The sequence below is a fragment of the Colobus angolensis genome, unplaced genomic scaffold, assembly GCF_000951035.1.
Source record: "Colobus angolensis palliatus isolate OR3802 unplaced genomic scaffold, Cang.pa_1.0 Scaffold156, whole genome shotgun sequence".
NCBI classification, from domain to species: Eukaryota; Metazoa; Chordata; class Mammalia; order Primates; family Cercopithecidae; genus Colobus; species Colobus angolensis.
Window position 1 is genome coordinate 1267101 of NW_012114666.1, and position 11724 is coordinate 1278824.

Consider the following 11724-nt stretch of genomic DNA (forward strand, 5'->3'; position numbering starts at 1 on the left):
AGGAAGGAAGGAAGGAAGGAAGGAGGGAAGGGAAGGAAGGGAAGGAAGGGAAGGAAGGGAAGGAAAGGAAGGAAAGGAAGGAAATCAGTGAAGAAATATCCAGGATAAAGGTCACCAGCTGGCAGTGACCAAAACTAGTTCACACATATATTTTGTCTGGTTGACGAGAGAATTTGAAATTTCTATTAATTAATTGCCACTGTTTGAAAATCAGAACTTACCTGGGACAGAGGACACCTGTCCCTCTCCAGTTGCCAAAGTCATTGACTTGCCTGGTTCCTGCAGGCAAATCACTCTGCAACTTTTGTCCTAGGTTTTAAAATATATCATTTATTCAATGTAGGAACCTGTGATATCTCATTTATGCAATCAGTATCACTGCACTGAGTAGAATTTGGGGCTGATGAAAAAGATGAACCCCCCCATGCTTCACCACCTCCTTGATGCCTTCTTCTCCCTATCTATGGATACCCCTTATGCTCAAGGACCCAGACTCAGCATGGCTCCTGTACATCATCCTGCCCCTCACCAGAGACCATCTACCAATGCAGAAAGGGGTTGGGCACCACTGCTTTTGTGAAACGAAAGGACTTTGGAGTGTGAGCTATTCAGGATTAAAATCAATAAATGTCCTTTTCAGTATTATCAGCATAGTTTCAGCATTACAGTACAGCAACCCAGATAGCCCTTCATATCCAGATAAGATAGGCATGAACCTCCCACACAAGCCTTGTGGAAAATGCCAATGTCCTTCCCAAGACTTCTGCCAGTTCCCAAAGGGTTAAATTCTTACAGTCATCTGGGTGGGGTGAAGGAAGAGGGTGGATGTGGCTATAAATGGGTAGCTTAAGGGATCCATGTGCTAATTGGCTGTTTTGCATCCTGATTATGGTGGTTTCACATGTGATAGACACACACACACACACACACACGTGCAGGGAAAATTGGTGAAAGTCTAAACAAACTCTGGATTCTGCCAATGTCAGTTTCCTGGCTTTGATATTGTACAATAACACATAAGGAGTGCCCATTAGGAGAAATTGAGGGAAGGATACATGGAACTTCCCTGCATACTTTTTGTTTTTGTTTTGTTTCGTTTTGTTTTTGTTTTTGTTTTTGCAATATCCTGTGAATCTATAATTATTTTCAAAACAAAACACAACACAAAAGCTTGTGTTTTTTCAAAAAACCAGTTGTAGACATCGTGCCCAAGCTCCCCACTCTGGGTTGATTCTGTGTGCTGATTAGTCTCCCCTTCCCAAAATGCTGTCCTGCCCTGCATGCACTCCACGAACAGGGAACTGTAAGAATCAAAGAAAGAGGAAAGAAACACGAAAGGTAGCTTGACTGTCAAGACAGGATTATTTTAGAGAAAACAAACCTGAGAGGGGCATCTGGCCATGTTAGGTCAGAGACATACTTTCTTACAGACTAAAAGTTTTTAAGGATATAGGGTGGGAGAGTTTTTCAGAGGCTTGGACTGCTTCTGTGTCTCTTTGTTGTGCTTATCTGGGAGGGAGAGTTGTGTGTCTGTTCCCATACATCTTTCTGCAGCTGCAGGCATACCCCCTGAGTCTGCTTTTACATTCCCTATCTTAGTGCACCTGAAGGGAAAGGAATGTGCTTATTAAGGCCCACTGTTTTACTGGGGCCCATGGTATGAGGGTAAAGTTTGACAGTTACCCAAGAGAGTTTCCTCCACCTCCCCTCTGGGCCCGAGCTGTCTTATCCGTGTTTTACTGTCTAGTCTTTCTGGCTACTTGTAGTTAGAAGAGAAGTGATTTCCTTGAAATACATGAGGCTAGAAAGGGAGTTGGAACTTAAAGTGGCGGTGTTTGTCCGAGATGACGGTGCTCCTGCTCTGTCAGGAACCAGCCTCTTTGCTACACCACACCACAAGCACACACACAAGAAACCACCCCCCAAGGCTTTTGAGAGTGCCGCAGAGCATGCTGACAGCTTGAAGAAGACAAGTACAACCGGTCCTTTAGTAAGATACATCTTTAAACAATATTTTGGCCATTTTGCAGGATGGTTTGGTCATCCTCTTTCCCCATTTCCTCTCTGCTCTTTTCATGTCCCACCTCTTTGAAATCATACACACAAACAACAAAAAGCAAAAATGAGGAGTTCTCCCTTCCTAACGCGGAGTCCTTTGGCTTTCTTCCTTTGTGTCTTGATCAGGGTCTTTCCTTCCACCCTCAAGTAAACTGTCAAGGTGATTTCCTGAATCAGGACAGTTCTGCTGTCAAGAGAAGAATGGGGCAAGCTGCAGCAAACAACGTCCTCTCTCCTGGTACCTGGCTCTGAGAGCGTGCCTCTCCCTTGGTCCCTGGCTCTGAGAGTGTGTTTCTGGCTGGAGCCGCACCCTTTGGGAGTCCTGCTTTACCTGCCTTCTCCAGCCTCCCTCTGACCCATGGTGGGCTGCTTGTTCACTGCCAACATGCTCTGTCCTTTTTTCCTTCCTTCCCTTTGCAGATACTTGGTCAGCCTCTCCCCAGGGCAGCCCTGAAGACCCAGAATTGAGGAGGAGCCCCTCAGCATATGGAAGACAAAGCAGTCTCTTCCCATGACTTCTCTCATTGACCTAAATGTAGCCCTTGTTCCAAATGAAAATTGTCCCTTCCCTGTCTAGGTCAATGATTCTGAATTTTAATTCTGGAGAAAATATATTTTGGAACCTGTATCAAGAAGAAGCCAGAGGTAATTTGAGCAGGAAAGGTAAACCATGAATATATTTTCAGCTTCAGTTTGGGGATTCTGTTTTATATTGTTTTATTACAGTAAGTAGCCTTTATAATTTCTACAAATAGAGCTGTTAAAGAAGTGCTAAGGTGCATATTATGTTAAACTTAAATATAGACAACTAATCTTAGAAATAAACCAAACTCACTGCAAATTTATTTTGAATACACAGCTCTTAGAACCAGGTAAACTTATTGCACAATTATACTTTCATGTTCATTCATTCAACAGACATCTGTTGATTGACTGGCATGTGCTGTGCACTGATCTGGTATTGAGGAGAGAACCACAGCAGAAGGAACCCTTGCCTTGTCCTAGGGCAGGCACGTTGTACATTTTGATTACATTTACCCATAGCAGACCACAAGCACCCAATTTTTTGGAGGAGATACCAGCAACTTTTTTTTTTTTTTTTTTTTTTGAGACAAGGTCTTACTCTTTCACCCAGGTTGGAATGCAGTGATGTCATCACGGTTCACTGCAGCCTCTGTCTCCCCGGCTCAAGCCATTCTCCCACATCAGCCTCCCAAGTAGCTGGAATATAGGCATGTGTCATTACACCCAGATAATTTTTGCTTTTTTTTTTTTTTGGTAGAGATGGAGTTTTGCTATGTTGCCCAGGATGGTCAACTCATGGGCTCAAGTAATCTGCTCACCTCAGCCTCCCAAAGTGCTGGGATTACAAAAGTGAACCACTGTGCTTGGCCCCAGCAACTTTTAATCCTGGGGAAAATAAAGGAGACAAGGAAAACTGGGGTTGCAATTTTTAAATTTTTTTTTATTTTTTGAGACAGGGTCTCATTCTGTTGCCCAGACCAGAGTTCAGTGACACAATCATAGTTCACTGCAGCCTCGACCTCCTGGGCTCAAGCAATCCTCCTGTGCTTGTAGTTTTTAATAGGGAGGACTGAGAAGACCTCGGAGACAGAGCAGTTGAACAAAGATTTGCAGAAAGTGAAAAAACAAATATTGCTACTGGGGGAAAGAGCATCCCCACAGAAGAAACAACAAATGCAAAGTCCCTGGGGTGACAGTCAGCGTGGGGTGTCTGAGCAACAGCAAGAGGCCACGATGTGGGAGCAGGTGGAAGACAGGGTAACCCACTGTGATGTCTGAGAGAAGGGCACCATGGAAGGGTCCTGCCTGGGCATAGTGGCGTTGGGCGTGGTGGCGTTTGGAGTGGTGGGGTTTGGAGTGATGGCATGATAGATGGATCAGGGTGGGGGCCTGGTGGTAAGGAGAGGTGGCCAGATTCTGTAGACACTGTTGAGGTAGATGCATTTGCTGATGGAATAGATTCAGCTGTGAGAGAAAGAGGAACCTCTAAGGTGTTCAGCCAGTGCATCTAGAAGGATCCCCATTAGCTGCGATGGGAAGACTAGGTAAAACAGCATTCCAGTGGAGGGAGCAAATGTTCTGCTTTGGACAAGCCTCATTTGCCCATTAGACACTTCGACAAGGATGATGGGGGGGCAGATGGGTCCCCGCGTCTAGAGTCAGGGAAGCAGTCCCCATTGGAGAGGGGAAGCCGTCATGCATACACAGTTCACTGAAAACACTGAAACTGGGTGAGATCCCCAAGGGAGAGTGCAGGGAGACAAAAGATCCAAGGACTGTGCCTGGGTTCCCCCATCTCTTCTTGAGAAGCCAGGAGGAGAAACCAAAAGCAGCACCAGCATGAGGGGGTAGCTGTGAGGAGGGAGAAGCAGAGGTGTGGGGCATGTTGGATGCAGGGAACTCCTGTACCAGTTTCCCCCAGGTGCTCTAATAAATGACCACAGACTGAGTGGCTTAAAGTCTTGGAGGTCAGGAGGCTAAAATGGGTGAGCAGAGTGGTGTCCCTTTTGGAGGCTCTAAGGGAAACTCTCTTTCTTTGCCTTTTCCAGCTTCTAGAGGCCACCACCATTCCTTGGCTTGTGGCCCCTTCCTCCATCTCAAAACCAGCAGCCTCTGATCTTCCGCTCTCTGTCTCTCTGCTTCCTTTTCACATCTCCTTCTGACTCGGATTCTCCTGCCTCCATTTTATCAACCCTTGGAATGACATTAGGCCCACCTGAAGAATCCAGGATAATCTTCCTATCTCAAGATTCTTACCTTTCTCTTTGCACTATTAATGTGTACTTTTTAAAGCAATTATGCAAGAGAGAAAAAGTCGTCCTTCACATCAGCCCCTTCACCATCCACCACCCAAATGACCATTTATGGGTTAAAATGCACTTTCCAGATTCTTCTCCCCCAAGATGCTTGCTTTCAGACCCCATTTAATGTGGGCAGGAAGGAGACCTCCAGTTGAGTATACTAAGCACATGACATGAGTTACTTCTCAAATATTCCAGAAAGTCCTATGGGGGGCAGTATCATAATCCTCTTTTCATGGAGAAAGAAATAGAAAGGTTAAGAAGCTTGCTCAAGGCCAGGCAGGGTGGCTCACACCTGCAATCCAAGGAGGGAAGGCAGGAAGGTTATAAAGCTTTTATTTGCTTATTTACCAAATGCTTCTTCATGAATAAGTAGGAGAAGGAAGAGGTTTTAATGATAAAGTTCTGGAAGGTTCCAGAACACCTGGCACACTTGTACATAACCGTTCTTTACTCCACCTCTTCCTCTTCACAAACAATCTTAAAAATTCTCTCTTGGGCCTCACGTGTCCCAAAACTGCTCACATCTGTGGCCAATTCCATGAGCAAAGCTGAACTGCTTGTTCAATAAGGGTACACCCTCTCTGTGTTCATATCAAAGTTCAAAGTATAGTGCTCTGTATATAAACAACATTTGCCCAACAGGTTAACTGACATGTTCTGAAATGGACACTCCTTTGCCATTCATTGGTTGAAATCAGGTGAAAGAGAGCTAAACTTGTTTATGTACTTTTGTGGTACAAATTATCTTTATAACACTTAGAGGAGCCAGACACCACGTAAGCGTGGATGAAATAATAGTTTACATTTGAGCTGCTGGTCAGGCTTCAGAGTGAATGATAAATAAACACAGAAGAATCAACTGTGCAGAAGAAAAACTTGGTGTCTACCCTCTAGTTCTGCCATTTGACAAGGTAGCAACCCACTTCCAGCTGTTTTTCCTGAGAATTGAGCTGTTTATGCTAACGCATGCAGTTGAGGCAGTGTTAATATATCTTAATACTAAGACCTATTTCCTGGCCTGTTATGTGTTAAATTCTCTTTGCCTTAATGCAGGTCCATAGTATATCTAGGGGAACTGACACATAAAGTGTCAAAGCTGGAAATTCTGGGCACCAGATTACATTTCAGAAAAGACTTCTGGGCCGGGTGCAGTGGCTCATGCCTGTAATTCCAGCACTTTGGGAGGCTGAGGTAGGTGGATCACTTGAGGTCAGGAGTTCAAGACCAGCCTGGCCAAAATGATGAGACCCCACGTCTCTACTAAAAATACAAAAATTACCTGGGCATGGTGGCATGCACCTGTAATCCCAGCTACTTGGGAGGCTGAGGCAGGAGAATCACTTGAAACCAGGAGGTGGAGGTTGCAGTAAGCCAAGATCATGCCACTGCACTCCAGCCTGGGCAACAGAGCGAGACTCCATTTCAAAAGAAAAAGAAAAGAAAAGCCTTCTGAGCACCCCGTTTCTCCACAATATAGATATCACAGTTCGTTATAAATACCTATGGCATGAATAGACAGCTATCGAATGAAGTAAAAAGTTCTTGAAAGGTTTCTTAAAATGAAGAGGTCAGAGACTTCATTAAATTGTCCGGGCAAATATCACTGCAGAACAACAAGAGAAAACACATCATGACATTTACTTGTGTAAGGCTGTGGGATAAAAAAACCCAGATTCACCCTTCATGTATGCCAGAGAGGCTGTAAAAAAGAGTGGGCAAAGACCAATGGACTCCAATACTCAGTTATTCCACAAATTGTTGTCAAGGATCCTGTCCCAGGCACTTTGGATTCAACAGTTAATAAAACTCACAAAGATCCCTACCCATGTTCAGCTTTCTTACCATATATATTATGTAGTACATATATAGGGAACATATGTAGAAATGTGTATTTAATATATAAGTATATATAATATACATTTAAAAATATATACATATATATAATTTCCCATGTGGAAATTAACAAGAAGCATAATAAATAGCAAATTATAAAGTATTTAAGACAAAGATCTCTGAATCACTGTTTCCACCACTTGAGCAAGCTTTTATTTCTTACTTTTTTTGTTTGTTTGTTTTTGTTTTTGTAGAGACAGGGTCTTGCTATGTTGCCCAGGCTGGTCTCAAACTCTTGTCCTCGAGTGATCCTCTGGCCTCAGCCTCCCAAAGCACTGGGATTGCAGGTGTGAGCCACCATGCCCGGCCTTGAGCAAGTTTCTTAACCTTTCTATTTCTTTCTCTGTGAAAAGGGTATTATGATACTGCCCCCTCATAGGGCTTTCTGGAAGATTTGAGAGATAACTCATGTCACAGGCTTGGCATACTCAGCTGGAGGCCCCCTTCTTACCCAGACTTTAGGGCAATTCCAGCCTTCACTCACCATTTCATTATCGAGCTCTTTTATCCCTTGGGTACTTCAAATACTTATGTGCATACCAAGTGCCTCATAAAGATTTTACAGTCAACTTAGAGGAGCCAGGGAACAACTAAGTTATAAACCTCATGACACTTACTTTGAAACCAGTGAACACGGAATTTTTTAAAGACAATGACAGTACTCAATGGCCTGTCTCGTCCACTGGTGCCTCATAGAATTTTTTTCAAAATATTTTTACATTTCTGATTTATCCCTCTCTATTTGAAACTATGGCAGTTTCACATAATGCTCTAGAGCTCATCTGTCTCCATGCCCACCCAGTCAGGCACACACACTGGGGATAATTCTTAGCCCAAAGGGCTAAGGGGAACATGTTCCAACATTTGCTTTCAGCAGCCACGCAGTAGCACAGCCTCCCATACTCGGTCCCATTTGCGTGGTGTGAGCCTGCATTGGTGCGACCCTGCACTGGTGTGAGCCTGCACTGGTGTGAGCCTATCCTGGCGTGTGCCTGCACTGGTGTGAGCCTGCACTGGTGTGAGCCTGCACTGGTGTGAGCCTATCCTGGTGTGTGCCTGCACTGGTGTGAGCCTGCACTGGTGTGAGCTTATCCTGGTGTGTGCCTGCACTGGTGTGTGCCTGCACTGGTGTGAGCCTGCACTGGTGTGAGCTTATCCTGGTGTGAGCCTATCCTGGTGTGAGCCTGCACTGGTGTGAGCCTGTCCTGGTGTGTGCCTGCGCTGATGTGAGCCTGCATTAGTGTGAGCTTACACTGGTGTGTGCCTGAATTGGTGTGAGCCTGCACTGATGTGAGCCTGTCCTGGTGTGTACCTGCACTGGTGTGCTACAGCTGCTGTAACAAAACACCACAGAGTAAATGGCTAAGAAAACAGATATTTATTTCTCATAGTTCTGGAGGCTGGAAGTACAAGAGCAAGGTGTTGGCAAGTTTGGTTCTCCCGAGGCCCCGTTCTTGACTTGCATAAAGCCATCTTCTTGCTGCTCTCACGCAGCCTTTCCTGTGTGTGTGCACTTCCCTGGTGTCTTTTCTTATAAGGACCTCAGCCAGCTAGCACTGGGGCCCCATCCTCTCGCCATCATTTCAATAATCACCACTTTGGAGGCACTAATACAGTCAGGTGGCTTAGTTCTCCCCCACCCCTACTGCCCCCAAAGGCCTTTGTTCAAACTCAATTACCTCTTTAAAGCTCCTACCTCTAAATATTGTGACATTTTGTACCCCCAGGCACTGGGGGTTGGGACTTCCTATGAATTTGGGGGGACACAGTAATGTGTGTATAGCCCCTACCTGTGCCACATACTTTGCAAGGCCTTCCTTTCCTTTGAGCACATTGCCTGATAAACTGATCATGTAGACCCGCCACAAAGCAATACCACCTGCAAAATACATGCGCTACAGCCAGCTGGCAGCTGGGAGAGCAAAGCTCACCTGTCCACTACATGGAAATCCCCAAACATCAGGCACAAAAGGCATAATAAATAGCATTATCACCTGGAGGAGGCAAGTGACCGAGCTCCACAGCAGGCACTGGAGGAACCCATGGCTGGCCCGTCACCACACCTGGGCATCTGTTAAGAGACCGAATGGCATTTGCTACGAGGAGGGCCTGGGTCTCAGCAGGTTTTGGATGCAAGGAACAAGACACACTCTGTCCCCTTACATCCACTTCTAGCACAGCCCCTGGGGATAAGGAGGAGATGAGTCTGGATGGAACAGAGACAGAACTCTGTAGATGAAAAGGCTGGACAGGCGCAAGGCATTGGTTAAAGGGGGAACTGAAGCCCATCTGAGGAATTGAGACTTGACAAGGAGGGTGTGGGCCCAGGAGTCCACTGTTCTTTTTACGTGAGACTAAATGCAAACACCTTGCCTTGCAGTCTATCTTGATCCCCTAAAAAACAGAGATAGAAGGTTTACCCGGTAGAAACTGCTCCACACACTCAGGGTACAAATAGGATTCTACCTCCTACTTTTCTAAACAGTTTCTTGGGCCACACAGGCCTATGAGTAGGAAATCCAGCAGGTCTGGCTTGGAGTGCCTCCCCGCAAATATTATACAAGAATGCAGGGCAGGAGCGAAGTTTAGCAACTGCAGGCCTGTCTCCCCTGCCTGCTTGGCCCTCTCTCCTCCTCTTCATCCCTCCCCTTCCATCTCTTTCTAAGTCCCTTTGTCCCCTTCAAATCTAACTCAGTTTCCCCTTTCTCTATCCCGCCTCCCACTGGCTTTATATCTCCTTTTAAAAAATGACTTTTAAATTTGTATTTGAAATTTTCTAAACATGATTCTATAATACAAACTCTGGAAAAACTTCCTAGCAGCATGAGTGTCACAGCCATCATGCAAAATTACCCAAGAAGGCACTAAATAGGTGCTGATTGCTCAAGCAGAAAAACTAATTTAAATGATTTAAAGTAAGTCATTATAGCACACTATTTTCCCAGTGACCTTCAAATATTTATTTTCTTTGTAGAGTACATACACTGTGACAGAAACCCCAGACACCATGCAGAAACTAGAGAGCCAAGAAAGTCACTGGCAAATGCATTACCACTGGCACATGGGTGTCTTTCAAAGCTGAATTTAATTCTATCTTTTATACTATTGAAAATAAAAATAATATTTGATTATATATTATTTGCAAATGACAAAGAAGGAGCTGTGGAAAGCGGGCAAACATATAGAAAGCATTTTGATGGATACAGAAAGTTCTCTGGCTATGGATGGGAGGGAAATCCATCCCCGGGATTGGAAGATATGTTTAAACAAAAGAAGGCCAAGAGAAAGTCATTTCTTCATCCAGGTCAATTTTCGTCACTCCAGGAGTTTTGGGGACCAATCTCCAATCTCCTGTTTGCCACATTTTCTCCTTTGAGCTGTTGGTTTTGGATTTGCTTTTTGCAGCATACAAATATTTATTCACAATCTGCAAACAAAATGCCATTAAGATTTTGAAACAAAAGTGAAAACAAATAAGAACAGTTTCCTGGAACGTTGTAAGCTGTGCCTTAAAAGAAATCAGTGAGGTACAAATTATTTCATTTACTCGTTGGCTCCAAATTTGCATTTTTTAAATCTGGTTGCAGGTGTCAACTCGACTTCTTCTGGAGACCATCGATATGAATTTCCATTAAAAGTAATTGATTGAAGTGAAAACACACATAACAAAATGAACCACTTTAGAGTGAACAGTTCAGTGGGCTTCAGCCCGTTCAGTGTTGCCGCCCCTCCACATCCCCCACCCTCCACATCCCCCACCCTCCCACCTGCCCTAAGTGAGCTCCTGGGAAGTACGTGTGAATTCTGAAGCACCCCTGCTCCATCTGCTGTCTCCTCTCCCTTTCCAGCCCCCACATTCCTGCCCTTTCTCTGCTCAACAACCCCGTCTTCTCCCTCGGACGATCGTCCTCCACACCTGCCTACGTTCTCCCTTTTTTGCCCTCGTCGTCCCCTCTCTTCCTCGTTCCTCGAGCTTCCTCTGCTCCCTCGAGGGTACTCAGGATTCGGCAACTCTGCACACCTCAGTGCCCCGGAGCCCTCGGAGTTCCTCCCCTTTCCCACCACGAAGCCTCTTTTTTTCCATTTATTTCCATCCCCATTTCCCGACCCCCACGTCTGGGGTCCCTGTCAATCTCCATCATCCCTGCCGCCCTATCTCCCCCTCCTTCCACGTCTCCTTTCCTGCACATTCCCAGCCCCCACCTAGCCCCTGCTCAGGTCTCCGTGGCTCATAGAAGGCCCTCCTCACCCTCCACTCCTGCCCTGTCCAGCCCACCCCAACCCATCTCTTGGAATCCTTGTAAGGTCTCTCCCGGCCCAGTCTCCTCTACGTCCATTTCCCACCCAAGTCTCTAGGCACCCCCTTCCCCCTCCTCTCCCACTTCCCCTCCTTATCCTCCCCCAACTCCAGATCTGCCAGCGCCCCCTGCAGGGCCCTCCTGCCCTCCTTATCCATTCCCTACCCTCGCCCCGCCCAGGTCTCCCAGCGCCCCCTGCGGGCCCTCCTCCCCTCCGGAGCCACGCGCCCCAGGTTCCCCAGCGTCCCCTCCAGACCCTCCTTCCTCCTTCTACATTCCCCCCAACCCCCGCCCAAGTCTCCCAACGCCCCCTGCAGGCCCTCCTCCCTCCTTATCCATTCCTCTCCAGGTCTCAGCGCCCCTCGCAGGCCCCACTCCACTCCTTATCCATTCCCCCCAACTTCTCCCAGCGCTCCCCTGCGGGCCCTCCCCCCACCTTATCCATTCCCCACCCCCTGCCCGTGATGGGGCTTCCAGGGCCCCCTGCAGACCCTCCTCCCCTGGTCCCCTCCTATTCATCCCCCAGGTCTCCCAAGAACCCCTGCAGGCCCTCCTCCCCTCCTTATACATTCCTCCACAAGGTCCCCCAGCGCCCCCTGCAGGGCTCTCCTCCCCTCTTCATTCCACCCCTCCCCCCAGTATCTCAG